Source organism: Puma concolor, chromosome B2 (assembly GCF_028749965.1).
Source record: "Puma concolor isolate L17-30 chromosome B2, mPumCon1.1.hap2, whole genome shotgun sequence".
Lineage (NCBI taxonomy): Eukaryota > Metazoa > Chordata > Mammalia > Carnivora > Felidae > Puma > Puma concolor.
The window spans coordinates 2,029,023-2,045,471 of NC_141671.1; the positions used below are offsets into that span (position 1 = coordinate 2,029,023).

Genomic DNA, 16,449 nt, shown 5'->3' on the forward strand with positions numbered 1-16,449 from the left:
CCACCTTGTGCATAGAGTTTCCTTAAGTTAATTAATTAAAAATATAAAAATAAAGAAAAAGCATGTGTCTTGGGAAAAATGGAAATAATTAAATGAATAAATATGTTATCCCCCCCCCCCCCAAGTTCTGCCAATATGGAAGTCACAGTAGAAACTACATAAGACTAACATTTTCCTTTGCTCCCCTCAGGAAGAAATCTTTAGGCCTAACTGGGAATGTGACTTTTAGTTTGGTCATACCTCTAAGAATTCATATCCCTCCTTGTCAAAGACAGGAATCCTTAGGAAATAACTGTTGCTTTTAAAGTTAGTATAAATAACAGATGAAAACTGCAGTAGAGATAACATTAGTTTGAAAATGCCTTAAATAAGCCGTGAGGTCCAGTGTTACAGTGTTACTCGGCAGACAATTGTATCAGTTCCTCTTTGTTAGGCAACATGTTTCTCTGGTGCTCAATTATTCAGTCGTTTCCTTAGTGGGGAATCCTTTCTAAGCAGAACTTGTCAGGGAATGCAAATTCGGTGGGGGGCTGAAACGTGAATCCACTAACTCAATTGACCAAGTAGGTTCCAGCAGGAGCAGAGCTACTGAAAAGGCAGGGAAGGAGGGGTGGGGCGGGATTAGAGGGAACTACTCCACTGGGTGGAGAGTGAGGAATTAACTCAGCAAAAGGGAACACTTACGCATCGCTTGGGAAGGGCGACACTACCGGAAGGAAAGCCAGCCGACGAGGATGGGATTCGAACCCACGCGTGCAGAGCACAATGGATTAGCAGTCCATCGCCTTAACCACTCGGCCACCTCGTCGCACGGGAACCCAGGCTGTTCTATTTCTTCCTCCCCGCTGCACTCCAGGATTTCCCCCAATGAGTCCGGTCGCCCTTCCCTGGCTTGCTCGCCACACCCGGTCCGAGTCAAGTGTCTGAAAGGACACAGACCCCACGGCCCCGGCGCGGGGGGGGGGGGGGGGGGGGGGGGGGCAAACACCCGCCAGCAGGTGGAACCAGGCCTGGGCGCTGACCTACAAGGGCGAGAATGGGCTTCGGAAAGAAGCGGGCAGGCGAGAGCGTGCGGGGAGGTCCCTGCGGGAGGCGGGCGTGGGGAGGTCCGTGCGGGGAGGCCCATCCGGCTGGGCACCAGGTGCGCTCACCTGTCGCGGTCCGTCCTGCAGGGCGGGGTGCAGGTGTGGCTCCGTCCCGAGCATCTCTGACTGCGGCCCCCACTTCTCATCTGCAACCCCCCGCCTCCCGCACTCTTGAGGGTCTGGTGCTTACTTAGTGCAGAGCTTTGGGGGAAGACGCGCTTTTTCCGCCAAAACGTTGGCGCTTCTTTCCCTCCCCGTGCACTCTCTTAGCTCTGTTCTCAGCTGTGTTGCGGGGAGTGGTTTTCTCTCCCCCGCGGTCTCCGAATTTCAGAATCCCTCCGGTCAGCACGAAACTACCACCTGGGCTACCGCATCCACGCCGCTAAATGGGACCGTCGTTCCCGTTCCTCTGCGGGGACACTCGCTCTTCAGAGAGTCAAGGGCAACCCCATTCCCACCAGCAACTTCAGAACGATTCCCAGGGGAGGGGGGAGCGGCACGGACACCACCCTCCCTCAGCTGGAGGGCCGGGAATCGTGTGTGCGTTCTGATCATCCCCGTCCAGCAATGCCGGAGTAAGCAAACAGTAACTGTAGTTAAATGCAGGATGAAATGCTCTACATTTAATTCAAACTCTGAGCACCAGAGTCAAGATACCTAGAAAGGATATTTTCAATTAATTAAACCTCTTGGGTTGATAATCCTAGTTTTTTTTTTAATCATAAGATTGTGATGAATATTAGTTAATATCAATAAAATGCTTAGAAAATTATCTTGCAAACAGTAATTGTTGTGTAAGTCTTTGATACTGTAAGTTGTTTTCGGACTAATAAATAAACTAATAATTAATTACATGAAATTGTATTCAACAAGAAAAAGAAAACCCGGTAGGAAAAAAAAAAAAATTTAAAACCCCCACCCTGGGGGCGCCTGGGTGGCGCAGTCGGTTAAGCGTCCGACTTCAGCCAGGTCACGATCTCGCGGTCCGTGAGTTCGAGCCCCGCGTCGGGCTCTGGGCTGATGGCTCAGAGCCTGGAGCCTGTTTCCGATTCTGTGTCTCCCTCTCTCTCTGCCCCTGGCCCACTCATGCTCTGTCTCTCTCTGTCCCAAAAATAAATAAACATTGAAAAAAATTAAAAAAAAAATAAATAAAAACCCCACCAGGTATGGTCAATGCACAGAAGACAATCAGACAGTTAATGAACATAACTGAAGTGCACCAGCTAACTTGTACATAGGATAGGACACTTAAAACCTCATTCTCCCTCCCCTACTCCCACTTCAGATTTCTGAAATACTGCCCATGCAGGTGTTAACGGGCCCAGCCACCCTGAAGGACAATTGCATAAGACCTATTAAAATTTACAAAGTTCATACCCTTCCTGAACCCAACAGTCAGCCCACTAGTAGAGAATTCTGCTAGAGAAATACCAACACTAGTGTGAAAAAATACACACACACACACACACACACACACACACACACACATTACATACATTTTAGTGGAGGGCTACTTCTGATAGTTAAATATTAGAGACTGCCCAATGCCTAACAAATGGAATAATTTTATGATCAAGCATAACATTGGAGGAGTCTGTGGTCATTAATAAGAACAACACAGAGCTACATGTAGTAAGTGACAAATATTTTCCCAATTACTTTTTCTTAAGGCAAATTGTAGAACCGTATGCATAGCATTTTTGTATTGTTTTGGTACTGTGTTTCATTTTAGGTGATAAAATGAATTTAGATATTTATTATTATTTTTAAAAGGGGGTTTTATTTAATTTTTAAAAATTTACTTATTTTGACAGAGAGGACTCACAAGCACATGCATGAGCGGGGAAGGGGCAAAGAGAGAGAGAGAATCCCAAGCAGGCTCCACTGTGCCAGCACAGAGCCCCATGTGGGGCTTGAACTCATGAACTGAACCTTGAGATCATAACCTGAGCTGAAGCAAAGAGTTGGATGCTTAACCTACTGAGCCACCCAGGTGTCCCCAGATATTTATTATTTTTTAAAGTAATCTCTACACCCAACGTGGGGCTCCACCTTACAACCTGGAAATCAAGAGTCACACGGTCTACTGACTGGGCCAGCCAAGCACCCCTGGTTCAGATATTTAATATCAGTGAGGGCCATTCAGCTGCAGCATCAATTTTATCAAGGTCCCAAACTTCGACTTTCCACGTTACCCTCACAGAAGTATTTACACCTACACCTACGTATCTATTAAGCATCACACAACAATTGTGCATTTCTTTTTAATGAGTTAGCTGAAGAGTTTTTAACATATGCCAATATTTTCAAAATTTATTTGGCATTTATTTTTTATATACTGGGCACGAACCTTTTGCCATTTCTGAAAAGTCTCTGATATGAAAATTAAAAAAAAAAAAAGTCCTGAAGGATGTATGTCAATTGTTAACAGCTGAGTTTTTCAACGTTCTTTATTAAAGGTTTTTCAAGATTTCACTTTTTCTTTAACCTTATGTTACTTAACAATTTCATTATTTTAAAGAAGGACCCACACCCAACCTGGGGCTTGAACTCACAACCCTGAGATCAAGAGCTGGATGCTCTACTGGCTGGGCCACTGAGGCACTCCAGTGATTTCATTTTAAAAGGTAAAGATAGGGGCGCCTGGGTGGCGCAGTCGGTTAAGCGTCCGACTTCAGCCAGGTCACGATCTCGCGGTCCAGGAGTTCGAGTCCCGCATCAGGCTCTGGGCTGATGGCTCGGAGCCTGGAGCCTCTTTCCAATTCTGTGTCTCCCTCTCTCTCTGCCCCTCCCCTGTTCATACTCTGCCTCTCTCTGTCCCAAAAATAAATAAACGTTGAAAAAAAAAAAAAAGGTAAAGATAAATTTAAACGAAGTATTCAAAGGCTGAAGCATGGTGAAGAGCGCCAAATGCTGCTCGGAAATGAAGACACAAAGAAATGGCCACTAGGGTTACCAGCGGTCTTTATATATGATAGGAAGGCGTTTCGTCTTAACATCTTACACATCAAGCGGGTGGACGCCACTTGTAAGAGGTCGGGTCCTGTGGACGTCTTCGGGACAGTGGGAAACAGCCTTCTCACCATATTTGGTAGCACAGTGAATTGTGCTCCCGCCTGGGCTGTCTTCCCACCAGATTCCTAAACCCATTTCTTGTTTCCCGCCCAACCACAGAGGATGGGGCTCCTCTTCCCCATCTCTTGTCAGTGGGGATCCGAGTCGCAGTTTTCATTTCCTCAGGGGGAGCATTTGATCTTCGGGAAGGTATTTGATCACTACCCGCTCTCAACCAGGGTCCGAGTGGGACTTCCCCCAGGCACCCTGCGCTAACCCTGTGTCTCCGCCCTTTTCCCCCATAACCATCCTTCAGACGGTCTCAGCTCCTCTGCGCCTCTTATTCTGGTTTTTCTCTCCTTCCCTACGTGTGTAGATAACGCTCAATCACTGAGCGGTGTGGGGACTCGAGGTTCAAGCTTGGGACGTGTGTTTGATGGTGATCCTGTTTAATTAATATTGTGTAGTTGCAGGAGGAGGAGAGACTGCCGCAAATCCACCGAAAGAACTTGCACTCCGAGCGGGATGAAATCACAGCACCTGCCGTCCACGCCTCTGTTCTCTCAACAACTATTTAACAAACGTCCTTTCTCTTCCCGTGCACAGCATACACTGTCAGGGGGAAGAGAGACGTTTAAACAAAGAACACACGTAAGTACATGACCACAAATTGAAACGCCCAGAGTCTAAGAGACCCCCCAAAACGAACCACCAGAGTCCAGAGTCAAAGCTAAGCAGCAAGGGTCATTTATTGCAGGTTCGAACCTGGACCTCTGAGCCCCCGTTGCTGGTGACGCCAAGAGGCCCCGAGAGAGGTTTTTACACCCCTTTTATAGACAGGTACAAACAAGGCATGGGGAAATCAGGAATTTTCCACAGTTACAGAGCTGCAATTGGTTGGTGTTTAAAGTTGGACACTTAACGATATTCGATTGGTTCCTGCCTTTAGGCCAGACCACAACCGGGGGTACAGGTATCACAATGATTGATCAGGAGTACACGGATGTGCCAAGCAACAATGATTGATCAGGAGTACACGGATGTGCCAAGCAACAATGATTGATCAGGAGTACACGGATGTGCCAAGCAACAATGATTGATCAGGAGTACACGGATGTGCCAAGCAACAATGATTGATCAGGAGTACACGGACGTGCCAGGCAACAATGATTGATCAGGAGTACACGGATGTGCCAAGCAACAATGATTGATCAGGAGTACACGGACGTGCCAAGCAACAATGATTGATCAGGAGTACACGGATGTGCCAAGCAACAATGATTGATCAGGAGTACACGGACGTGCCAAGCAACAATGATTGATCAGGAGTACACGGATGTGCCAAGCAACAATGGTTGATCAAGAATATACGGATGTGCCAGGCAATAATGATTGATCAGGAATACATGGGCGCGCCAAGCAATTGTACAGAAGCGGAACAAGCTGGTTAAGCTTGGTTAGGTTTCAGTTTCCTGTAACTTAAGCTGTTAAGTTTTAATTTTCTCAGGCCTCTCAAAATTTTGTTGGGCGACAGGAAAAATGTACAGAGTGGCACGAGAACAATAGCATGGGGGAATTCACGTTCACTGGGAGATTAGGGAATGTGGCTCTGAACAGACACCCTTTAGGTGCGTAGGTGACATTTGGTATAAAATTGGGGCAGTGTCGGGACAGGCAGGGCAAGTGAGAGGTGTGTGTAGGGGAGGGGGGTTGTGGTCAGGAAGCTTGGGAGAAGGCCAGTGTGAGCCAGACCCAGTAAGCAGTGGCGACAGTGGGGAAAGCGAGCCCACTGGGGACAGTGTGGCCAATTCACACAGGCAGTGACTATGTTCAGGATTTGAAATTTTACCCCAACTACAATGGGAACGTATTGAAGCCTCACAAGCAGAGGATGAATACAGTCTGTTTAATATTTCTGAAAGACCACATCCAAGATATATTTATATATCCAAGATACACCTGCAGCTGACTCAGATGCACACTGGCAGGGCCTGCAGGGCGACCACTCCGGGTTTGATGCTGAGAGCTTTCCCCTTTGAGCTCCCCTTTGAGTTCCTCCTCCCTGGGGCGCCCTCAGCCCCAGGCAAACCCTGGGCAAAGGGCAAAGAGTTTGCTGACGAATTTAGCTTTTTAGAAGACTGTAAAAATTATCAGATTTATATCCAAAATGAGTGGTTGACTCCCTAGTCAAGATTTTAATTACCAAGGGTAAAGATTCTGGAACGTGTGTGTGTGTGTGTGTGTGTGTGTGTGTGTGTGTGTGTGATGTATCTAATTCACCAGGAGATCGTTTGATTCTTGGTTTGTTTTCCAGCTTTAATGACTCTGTTCTTTCTTTTTTTTTAATGTCTATTTATTTTTGAGAGACAGAGACATGGCACGAGTGGGGGAGGGGCAGAGAGACAGGGAGACACAGAATCTGAAGCGGGGTCCAGGCTCCAAGCTGTGAGCACAAAGCCCGAAGTGGGGGAAGTAGGGCTCGAACTCACGGACGGGGAGATCATGACCCAAACCGAAGTCAGACGCTCAACCGACTGAGCCACCCAGGCACCCCTGATTCTGTTCTTTCTTTTGACAATTTATTTAAATACTGCACAATTGTATGTGTTTAATTTATTCAAAAGAATAGGGAAAATGTTTAAGAAAACTTCCAATCTCACAAAAGCTTTGATAACCAATTTGTTTGAATCCATATTAACTGGAATAAAGACACTCTTGTATTTGTAGATGTCTTCTTAGCTAGGGTGGCAGGTTGGTCTTGAAACCTGAAGATCCAAGTACAAGCTTCTGAGAAGAAAGTGTGTTTTGACAGAAAAAGGACCCAGGCTAAATGTAAAAAGTAAATGAAGTCCAGGGAGAGGAGACTTTAAGGAGGCAATTGCAAGGTATTCAATGACAGCAGGGAAATGGAGGGAGATATCACACATCACTATGAGCATGAACATCTAGGTGACTCTGTTCCTGAAGAATATTGCAGATTATGTTCAAATTAATAAAATCAGTATTTAACATTGATCCCTTACATTTGTTTCAAAAACTTTTTAACATTTATTCATTTTTTAGAGAAAGAGTGTGAGTGAGGGAGGGGCAGAGAGAGAGGGACACACACAGAATCTGAAGCAGGCTTCAGGCTCTGAGCTGTCAGCCCAGAATCCCACTCTGGGCTCAAACTCACGAACTGTGAGATCATGACCTGAGCTGAAGTCAGAGGCTTAGCCGACTGAGCCACCCAGGTGCCCTTAACTTTGATCCTTTAAAAGGAAATGGTCCTGCCGATGATGTAAGCAAACCTCTATCTACCAACTTTGGGCAATGGAATTGTGCACCTGATTCTAGGGGAGCCTGAGTGGCTCAGTGGGTTGAACTCACGACTTCGCTCAGATTATGATCTCACATTGTGGGTTTCAGCCCCAAGTGGGGCTCTGTGCTGACAGCGTGGAGCCTGCTTTGGATTCTCCATCTCCTTCTCTGTCTCAAAAATAAGTAAACATTGAAAAAGTAAATAGGGGCACGTGGGTGGCTCAGTCCGTTGAGCATCTGACTCTTGGCTTTGGCTCAGGTCATGATCTCAGGGTTTGAGCCAGTGTGGGGCTCGGTGCTGACAGCTCAGAACCTGGAACCTGCTTCGGATTCTGTGTCTCCCCCTCTCTCTGCTCCTTCCCCACTCACGCTTTTTCTCTCTCACAACTTTATAAATGAATAAATAAATAAATAAATAAATAAATAATTTAAAAAGGCCATTCTAAGAAAATAATCACACTGATCAAAATAAAAAAGAATAAAACAAAGACATCTGAAGAAGCCACTTTCCCCCCTACTAGACATGCTCACTAAATACGCAGTGCTGATATTTAAAAGTCCCACCTCTCTTCTCTTACACATTGCAATCTTTATGGATAAAATAAATAATGATACCTGGATTTTCCTTACAGTACAGGAGGAAAATCGTATAGACAGAGGGGGCTGGGAGGGAGAGGGCGGGAGAGGCACTTGGAGGCTTTATAGGTTTCCTGGTTTTGTTTTGTGTGTAAAAATTTCTATAATAAACGTAGGGGTGCGGCTGACCCGGTCATGAGAGCAAGCGACTCTTGATTTAGGGGTTCTGAGTTCGAGCCCCACGTTGGGGGTAGAGTTTACTAATTAAAAAAAAAAAAAAAAAAGGAAAAAAAACTTTAACATTTTCCGTCATAAAATATTCTGACCACATGGCAAAATACGCCAGATGCGGTCCCCGCACACGAGGCACTAGACTCCGGAGGGGACACCGGATGAGCGGGGACACACGGACGAGCTGGGGTGGGGAAGCTTCGTCCCCCCGTTGGCGGAAATTCCCGCGCACGACCGAGCCCAGCACGTGGGACGCGGGCGCGCCGGCGCAGGTGCACGGAAGTGCTCGCCCCCCGCGGGCCGCGCCTCTGCCCCGCGACCACCAGGTGCCGCCTCAGAGCCCCAGCTCCGCGCCTTCCCGGGAAAGCGCAGAGGCCGCGGGAGCGCGAACTGCGGGCGGTGCCGCCAAACCCGCTCCCCCGGGCAGGCGGGGGGGGGGGGGGGGGGGGAGGGGGGGGGTCTCCCCGCAGGCTGCCGAAGCCCCGCACCGCCGCGTGGTGACGACCCCCCAGCACCCCTCCCTAACCCCAGGCCGCAGGGCCGCCCCCCGGGTGTGCGCCCTCCCCCGGGTCCCTCCGCGCGGCCAGGGGTGCGCCCCCCCACCTCCCCCCGCCCCCCGGGTTCCTCCCCCCGCCCCCCGGGTTCCTCCCCCACCAGGTGTGAGCCCTTCCCCGGGTCCGTCCCCGCCGCTTCCCAGACTGACAGCCGCCTGCGAGTTTAAGAGGCTGGTGGGGGGCGGGGCTCGCGGCCGCAAAATCGCTCCGAGAGCAGAAGCGCCTCTCGTCCAAGCGGAAAGCCACGGATGGGGGTCGCTAGCGCACAGGGGAGGCCCGCCTCGCTCTCGGGGCTCCGCCTGGGGAGGTCGCCCTGCCCCCCTCCCCTCCCCCCGCCGAAACTTCCCCACGTGCTGACGACCTGGGGGTGGGGGGCGGCCACACGGCCCGAAGCCGGGACGAAAACCGGGCGCATGCCCGGTTCCGCGCTGGGGGCGCAGGGCCGGCAACCTGCTGGATGCGAGAAAAGATTTACAAATCACATGTCTGATGGGGACCAATACCCCCAATACCCGCAGGCTTCATTTTACCGCACGTCACAGACACTGCCTTTCTCCCCCCAAAGTGAAGGTGGTGACAACCGAGCATCCAGCGGGCTATTGGCGCCATGTTTTCAACATTCGCTCACTTCGTTTTGGTAATTCTCACAACGTTTTCAACCTTTTGATTTCATCCTGTTCAGTATTTTTTGTTATGGTGATCTGTGGTCAGTGGTTACAGGGTGTGGAAAGCTCAGATGATGGTTAGCACATTTTAACAACAGAGGATCTTTAAATTAAGGCATCTATGTGGTTTTTGTAGACACAATGCTATTGCACACTTAATAGTAGTGTAAACACAACTTTTATACGACTGGGAAACGAAAACATTCATTTGACTCACTTTACTGCAGTGGTCCGGAACTAAAGCTGCAGTGTCTCTGGGGTATGTGCCTGGATATAAAGAACCCATGCAACTCGATTGAAAAAGAAAAAGAAAAACACATCCAAACTGATTTTAAAAATTTAAAAATGGGGGTGCCTGGGTGGCGCAGTCGGTTAAGCGTCCGACTTCAGCCAGGTCAGGATCTCGCGGTCCGGGAGTTCAAGCCCCGCGTCAGGCTCTGGGCTGATGGCTCAGAGCCTGGAGCCTGTTTCCGATTCTGTGTCTCCCTCTCTCTCTGCCCCTCCCCCGTTCATGCTCTGTCTCTCTCTGTCCCAAAAATAAATAAACGTTGAAAAAAAAATTTAAAAATTTAAAAATGGGCAGAGGATCTGAATAGACATTTCCCAAAAGATGTAAAGATGGCAAACAGGTACATAAAAAAAGTGCTCAACAGGGGCGCCTGGGTGGCTCAGTCGGTTGAGCGGCTGAGTTTGGCTCAGGTCATGATCTCGAGGTCCCTGAGTTCAAGCCCAGCGTTGGGCTCTGTGCTGACAGCTCGGAGGCTGGAGCCTGTTTCGGATTCTGTGTCTCCCTCTCTCTGACCCTCCCCCATTCATGCTCTGTCTCTCTCTGTCTCAAAAATAAATAAACGTTAAAAAAGAAAAAAGTGCTCAACATCACTCACCATCAGGGAAATGTAAATCCAAACCACCCTTGTTAGGATAGTTATTATCGAAAAGACAAGAGATAACAAGGGTCTGGCAGAACGTGGAGGAAAGGGATCCCTTGTTCACTGTTGGTGGGAATGTAAATTGGAATGGCTGCTATGGAAAACAGCATAGAAGTTCCTCAACAAAATAAAAATAGAACTACCACATATCCAGAAATCCCACTTTCAAAGGCAAAGAAAACACGAGCTCAGAAAGAGATCTGCACCCACATGCTGATGGCTGCATTACACACAGTAGCGAAGACACGAGCACAACCACAGTGTCCATCAGGGGATGGTTGGATGAGGAAACTGGTATATAAATACAACGGAATACTGTTTAGCCATAAAAAAGAATGACATCTGGTCATTTGCCTGGATGGACACTGAAGGCATTATGCTAACTGAAATACGTCAGACACAGAAAGACAAATACCATATGATCTCACTGATATGTGGAATCTAAAGAACAACGAACCAAACTCAGACACAGAGAACAGACTGGTGGTCACCGGAGGCGGGAGGCGAGAGGGGGTGAAATGGGTGAAGGTGGTCAGAAGATACAAACTTGCAGTTATAAAATAAATAAGGGAGGAGGCTGTAATGTATCCCATGGTGACTATGGCTAATGATACTGTATTGCACATTTGAGAGTTGCTGAGAGATCTTAAATGTTTTCATTCAATGAAAAAAATTGTAACTATACATGGTGATGGATGTTAACTACACTTACTGTGGTGATTGCTTCAGGATGTATACAAATACCAAATTATTATATTGTAGACCTGAAACTTATATATGCCAATTATATCTCAACTTTTTAAAAGTTGAGCTTATGGCAATTCACATTTGAGTGGCGTCTGAAGGCCTGACACCACCTTTGATAACTTTTGATGCTCCTCCAGATGTTCTTTTTTTTTAACGTTTATTTATATTTAAGACAGACAGAGACAGAGCATGAACAGGGGAGGGGCAGAGAGAGAGGGAGACACAGAATCTGAAACGGGCTCCAGGCTCTGAGCTGTCAGCACGGAGCCCGACGCAGGGCTCGAACTCATGGACTGGACTGTGAGATCATGACCTGAGCCGAAGTCGGACGCTTAACCGACTGAGCCACCCAGGCGCCCCCAGATGTCAATTGTTTTAAGAACACATTGTATTTGCAAGGATAGGGGAACATGGAGATCATATTATCGGCCTGTAACAGAAGTGATTTCTATTCCCTACAGAAGTGAGATGTAAAAACTACAAAAAAAGACAGGGGAGGGGCATCTGGGTGGTTTAGTTGGTTGAGCACCTGACTCTTGACTTTGGTTCAGGTCATGATCTCACAGTTTGTGAGAAGGAGCCCTGCATCAGGCTCTGTGCTGACAGAATGGGGCCTGCTTGGGATTCTCTCTCTGCCCCTCCCCCACCCGAGATCTCTCTCTCTCTCTCTCTCTCTCTCTCTCTCTAAGTAATAAACTTTAAAAAAAGAGAAACAGGAGAAACATTCTCAATGACCAGGGAAGTGTGAAGAGTCTTAGTTTTGGAGGATCAAAGGGTGTAGAGCAGAAAAGTGACCTAATGACAAATTAGAAGACCAAACACCCTAAGGGAGACTTATATTCTTACCATAGTTGGGCCAGTTTTTCATTATTGAAAGGGAACTATGTTGCCTATAAACACTGTAAATCCAGTAGGAAGTCAGGAGCAGTGGTCTGAGACACACCGCAAATCAAGCTTCTGTTCTCTGAATGAAGTAAAATAAAAATAAAATAATTCTTCCCAATAAAGCACTTTTCATCTTGGAAGAATGCCCATTTTGCATCTGTTAAACATTTTTTGCATCGTTTTCCTTTATATGGTTGGCACAGGGTCGGCACTTAACAAAGGCTTGAGAAAGGAGTGAGGGTGTTTTGTTTTGATTTCTTTCAGCTCTAAACCTGCATTATTTAATGCTTATGTCTAGTGAGGTGAACGGCCGCTAGAAGAATTTCAGTGTCTGTGAGGTAAGTGGTATGTGAGTTCATCTTAAAGGAGTCCTGAGTCTGAAAGAAGCTTGCTAATCATCCAGTGGAAAATGTAGATGCTACAAGAAAACACTTCAGTGCAAACTGGCCTCTGTTGGAAAGAAGAAATCCAACGAGAAAACCTTCCTTACATGAGAAGTTTCTAGTGTCTGGTAGAGTTGTCAAAACAACCCAGAATATACAGACTAGTACTGTCACCAAGTGCGTTCCAGCCTTTCCTATACTGAGACATCTGTCACTTACCTCCCTCCTTCCACAAGTTGGCCTGGCTTATCACATACTCTGTACACTTCTCCAATAAAAGCCAATACTTGATATTCACTCTTTGGGTTTGTTCTGGTGTGGGTATGGTTTTTATTTCAACCTTTACTTAGAAAAAATTATAGGAACAACATGAGTGCTATATCCCTTTTACTGAGATTTGCCTATTATTAATGCTTGACACTTGGTTTTCTCCTCCACGTGTACCTGACTGCTGTCATTCACTAACCCACTAAACTTCCTAAAGATGTGTTGTGGTACCAAGAACCTTCATCCCTGAACACTTTAACATGCACATTCTAAAAACAGAGACATTCTGCCTTTGGGGCCACAAAACAATGCCTGACTCAAACTGAACACTGATACAATACTATTATTGAATGAATGGTCCATGTTTCCATTATGCCAACTGTCCCAATAATGTTCTTCACATAAATTTTATTCCAGTCTAGGATCCGACCTAGGCTCACACATTGAGCTCACATTACATTTCTTAATCTCCTTTAATCTAAAACAATTCCCCAATGTTTGTCTCTCAAACATAGATATTTTTGAAGAACACAGGGCAGTTGGTCTGTTGAACACTCTGCCCCAAACTTGGGTTTGCCTAATGTTTCCTCACGACTAGATTCAGGTTATGCATTTTTTTTTTTTTTTTTTTTTTTTTTGCCAAAAATACCACAGAAGTGATGTGTCCTCAGTGAAGCAATGATATCAGAAGCCATAGATCAGTTCCTCCCATTACTAGCTGTTGTTGGATTACTTAAGGTGTTGTTTACCAGATTTCTCCCACAGCAAAGGTATCACTTTCCCCTGGATTATGTTTTTGAACTTAGCCTATAGCTCCTCAGGCAGGATGGTCAAGAACACTTAATATACCAGGAGCTCCAGGATCAGCGCCTGGTCGTGTGTCTCCAGCCTCAGCCACTGGTAACGAACTCAGAGCTGACCAAGGCCCAGAAGCCTCCTTTCCTTCCTTCCTTCAATATTTATGGAGCAACGAATACATGTCAGGTACTGCTTGAAGTGCAGAGATAGGCTGAGAATAAAACAGAGTCCTGCTCTCAGCCCTTCTTAGCTCCAGAAGTCCTGGTGGGCTCCCTCTGCTGGGCCTCATTGCGGGCTCTCCTGAGATGCAAGAGTAACCAGTAACAGAAAAAACCAACACAGACTTTGGTAAGAACCCAACTCTGGTCCTCCGTGTCTGTTTAGAATGTTTGTATTCCTGTCTACGGTTGTTCTCAAGTCAAGATGAACAAAACCTGATGTATTTCTTGGAGAGAAAGGGGTAGAGTGTATGTGGGTTGAAAGCCAGTTCACAATAACAGCTGTTATCAACGACAAAGATGCTATTCAGAGATACATTCAAAACCATTATAAACCAGTCAGGATGGACTTCCAAAATCATGTTCAAGAAGGCAGGGAAGAGAAACCACAGAAATGCAACACAGGGAACAAGAAAAAAAATAGCAGACTTAAGCCTTAAAATACCAATGATGACAGTAAGTAGAAAACGCTTCAGTTCAATCCACCAACCCTAAGACAACAGTTGGGGGAATAAATTAAAAACCCGTCACCCAAACATGTGCCGTCTGTAAGAAACACTCTTCAAATTTAATGATGCAGGTAAATGGAAAGCAAAAGGTTGGGAAGAGAGACATGATGCAAACATCGAAGAAAAGGAGAAGCAGGATTGTTCTCTTGCTGGCTGTCTAGATTTAAGAAAGTGTTGAAGACAACGTTAATAATGCAGATTAAACTTTAAAACGTGTGACATCTGGGGCGCCTGGGTGGCGCAGTCGGTTAAGCGGCCGACTTCAGCCAGGTCACGATCTCGCGGTCCGTGAGTTCGAGCCCCGCGTCAGGCTCTGGGCTGATGGCTCGGAGCCTGGAGCCTGTTTCCGATTCTGTGTCTCCCTCTCTCTCTGCCCCTCCCCCGTTCATGCTCTGTCTCTCTCTGTCCCAAAAATAAATAAACGTTGAAAAAAAAATTTAAAAAAAATAAAATAAAATAAAATGTGTCACATCTGTAGCTGTTCCATTACGGACAGCACAAAAAAATGAGAAAATACTCTCCAGTATTTGAAAACTATTATGAGGTTCAGCACAGAAGTCCCTCATGTCATTGCCCGAGGGACACAGGTAGTTCCGAAAGAGGTTTTCAGTTGTGTAAATATAACCTGTAGGAGGGCGAAAATGCTGGAATGAAAAGTTTGATTTTCCCTCTTCCCTTCTGTCCTCGGTTGTAAGCTCGAGTGTGCTCACAATGAGAAGAGTATGCCCTTGGCTTTGGTCAGAATGTGCCCCCACCCCTGATTTTGAGCTACTGGAGGCCAACACACTATGCTCTCCACGTCACTCAGACTATAGCACATCCTTGGGGTGCCTGGGTGGCTCAGTGGGTTGAGCAGCGTCCAACTTCGGCTCAGGTCATGATCTCATGGTTTGTGAGTTCAAGTCCCACATTGGGCTCTGTGCTGTCACCTGCGGAGCCTGGAGCCTGCTTCAGATCCTCTGCCCCCTTCCCTCTTTGCCCCTCCCCTGCTCGTGCTCTCCCTCAAAAATGAATAAACATTAAAAAAAAAAAACAACTGGGGCGCCTGGGTGGCGCAGTCGGTTAAGCGTCCGACTTCAGCCAGGTCACGATCTCGCGGTCCGTGAGTTCGAGCCCCGCGTCAGGCCTTGGGCTGATGGCTCAGAGCCTGGAGCCTGCTTCCGATTCTGTGTCTCCCTCTCTCTCTGCCCCTCCCCCGTTCATGCTCTGTCTCTCTCTGTCCTAAAAATAAATAAACGTTGGGAAAAAAAAAATTAAAAAAAAAAAACAAAACTATATAACACATCCTTTCTTCATCAGGAAATGCTAATTATAAGGGTGGAGATCAGGAAGGGTCTGCAGGCCACCCACTTGTGGCTAAGGGCGTGCTTAGGGAGGGAAGGAAACAAGACAACTTACCTCGCACATTCCACACATTCCAAACTTGGACATTGTAGTGTCCCGGGGGCCGGTACTCAGAGTAGTAATTTCAACGCAGGGCTAGGCTAAAGCTAGTGAGGCATTAGAATGGGTTGAAAACACACTACATGAAAACATATGAATTCAGTAGAAAATATAATTTTTTTTATAGCTTCCCTTGTGGACTTTTCATCCTATTAACTGATACTTAGTTGCATTTAATAAAGGTAATCACATGTAAATTGCTTATTGACGTTTATTTTTCTAAATTCTCAACTTTTCCAGCATTTATGACCTTTATAAAAACTTATTTTTTAAGTACATTTATTTATTATTATTTTAAATTTTTTTGTTTGTTTTTTAATGTTTATTTTTGAGAGAGAGAGAGAGAGACAGAGACAGAGACAGAGCATGAGCAGGCAAGGGGTAGACAGAGAAGGAGACACAGAATCTGAAGCAGGCCCCAGGCTCTGAGCTGTCAGCACAGAGACCGATGCAAGGCTTGAACCCACTAACTGTGAGATACTGACCTGAGCTGAAGTCGGACACCTAACCAACTGAGCCACCCAGGTGCCCCAAGTTTATTTATTTTTGAGAGAGAGACAGAGTGTAAGAGGGGAGGGGCAGAGAGAGAAGGAGGCACAGAATCCGTAGCAGGCTCCAGGCTCTGAGCTGTCAGCACAGAGCCCAACATGGGGTTCGAACTCATGAATGGTGAGATCACCACCTGAGCCAAAGTTGGATGCTTAACCGAGCCACCGCAGCGCTCCTATAAAAACTTTCCAATGTGGCATCTCTGGTTTTCTTTAAATAATGAAGTTCAAGAAACATTTTATGTCAGTTAAGAAAA

General features: G+C 46.6%; 1 protein-coding gene and 1 non-coding gene across 2 annotated transcripts in view; both read right to left on the reverse strand.

The window, feature by feature from the left end:
• The window catches only part of ZSCAN9 (zinc finger and SCAN domain containing 9), a 40,136-nt gene that overhangs the window by 15,583 nt on the left and 8,104 nt on the right, over window positions 1-16,449 (reverse strand). The gene's annotated exons all lie outside the window — the stretch shown is intronic.
• TRNAS-GCU (transfer RNA serine (anticodon GCU)) lies at window positions 727-808 on the reverse strand. The gene has a single exon. It is a non-coding gene; the product is annotated as a tRNA-Ser (tRNA).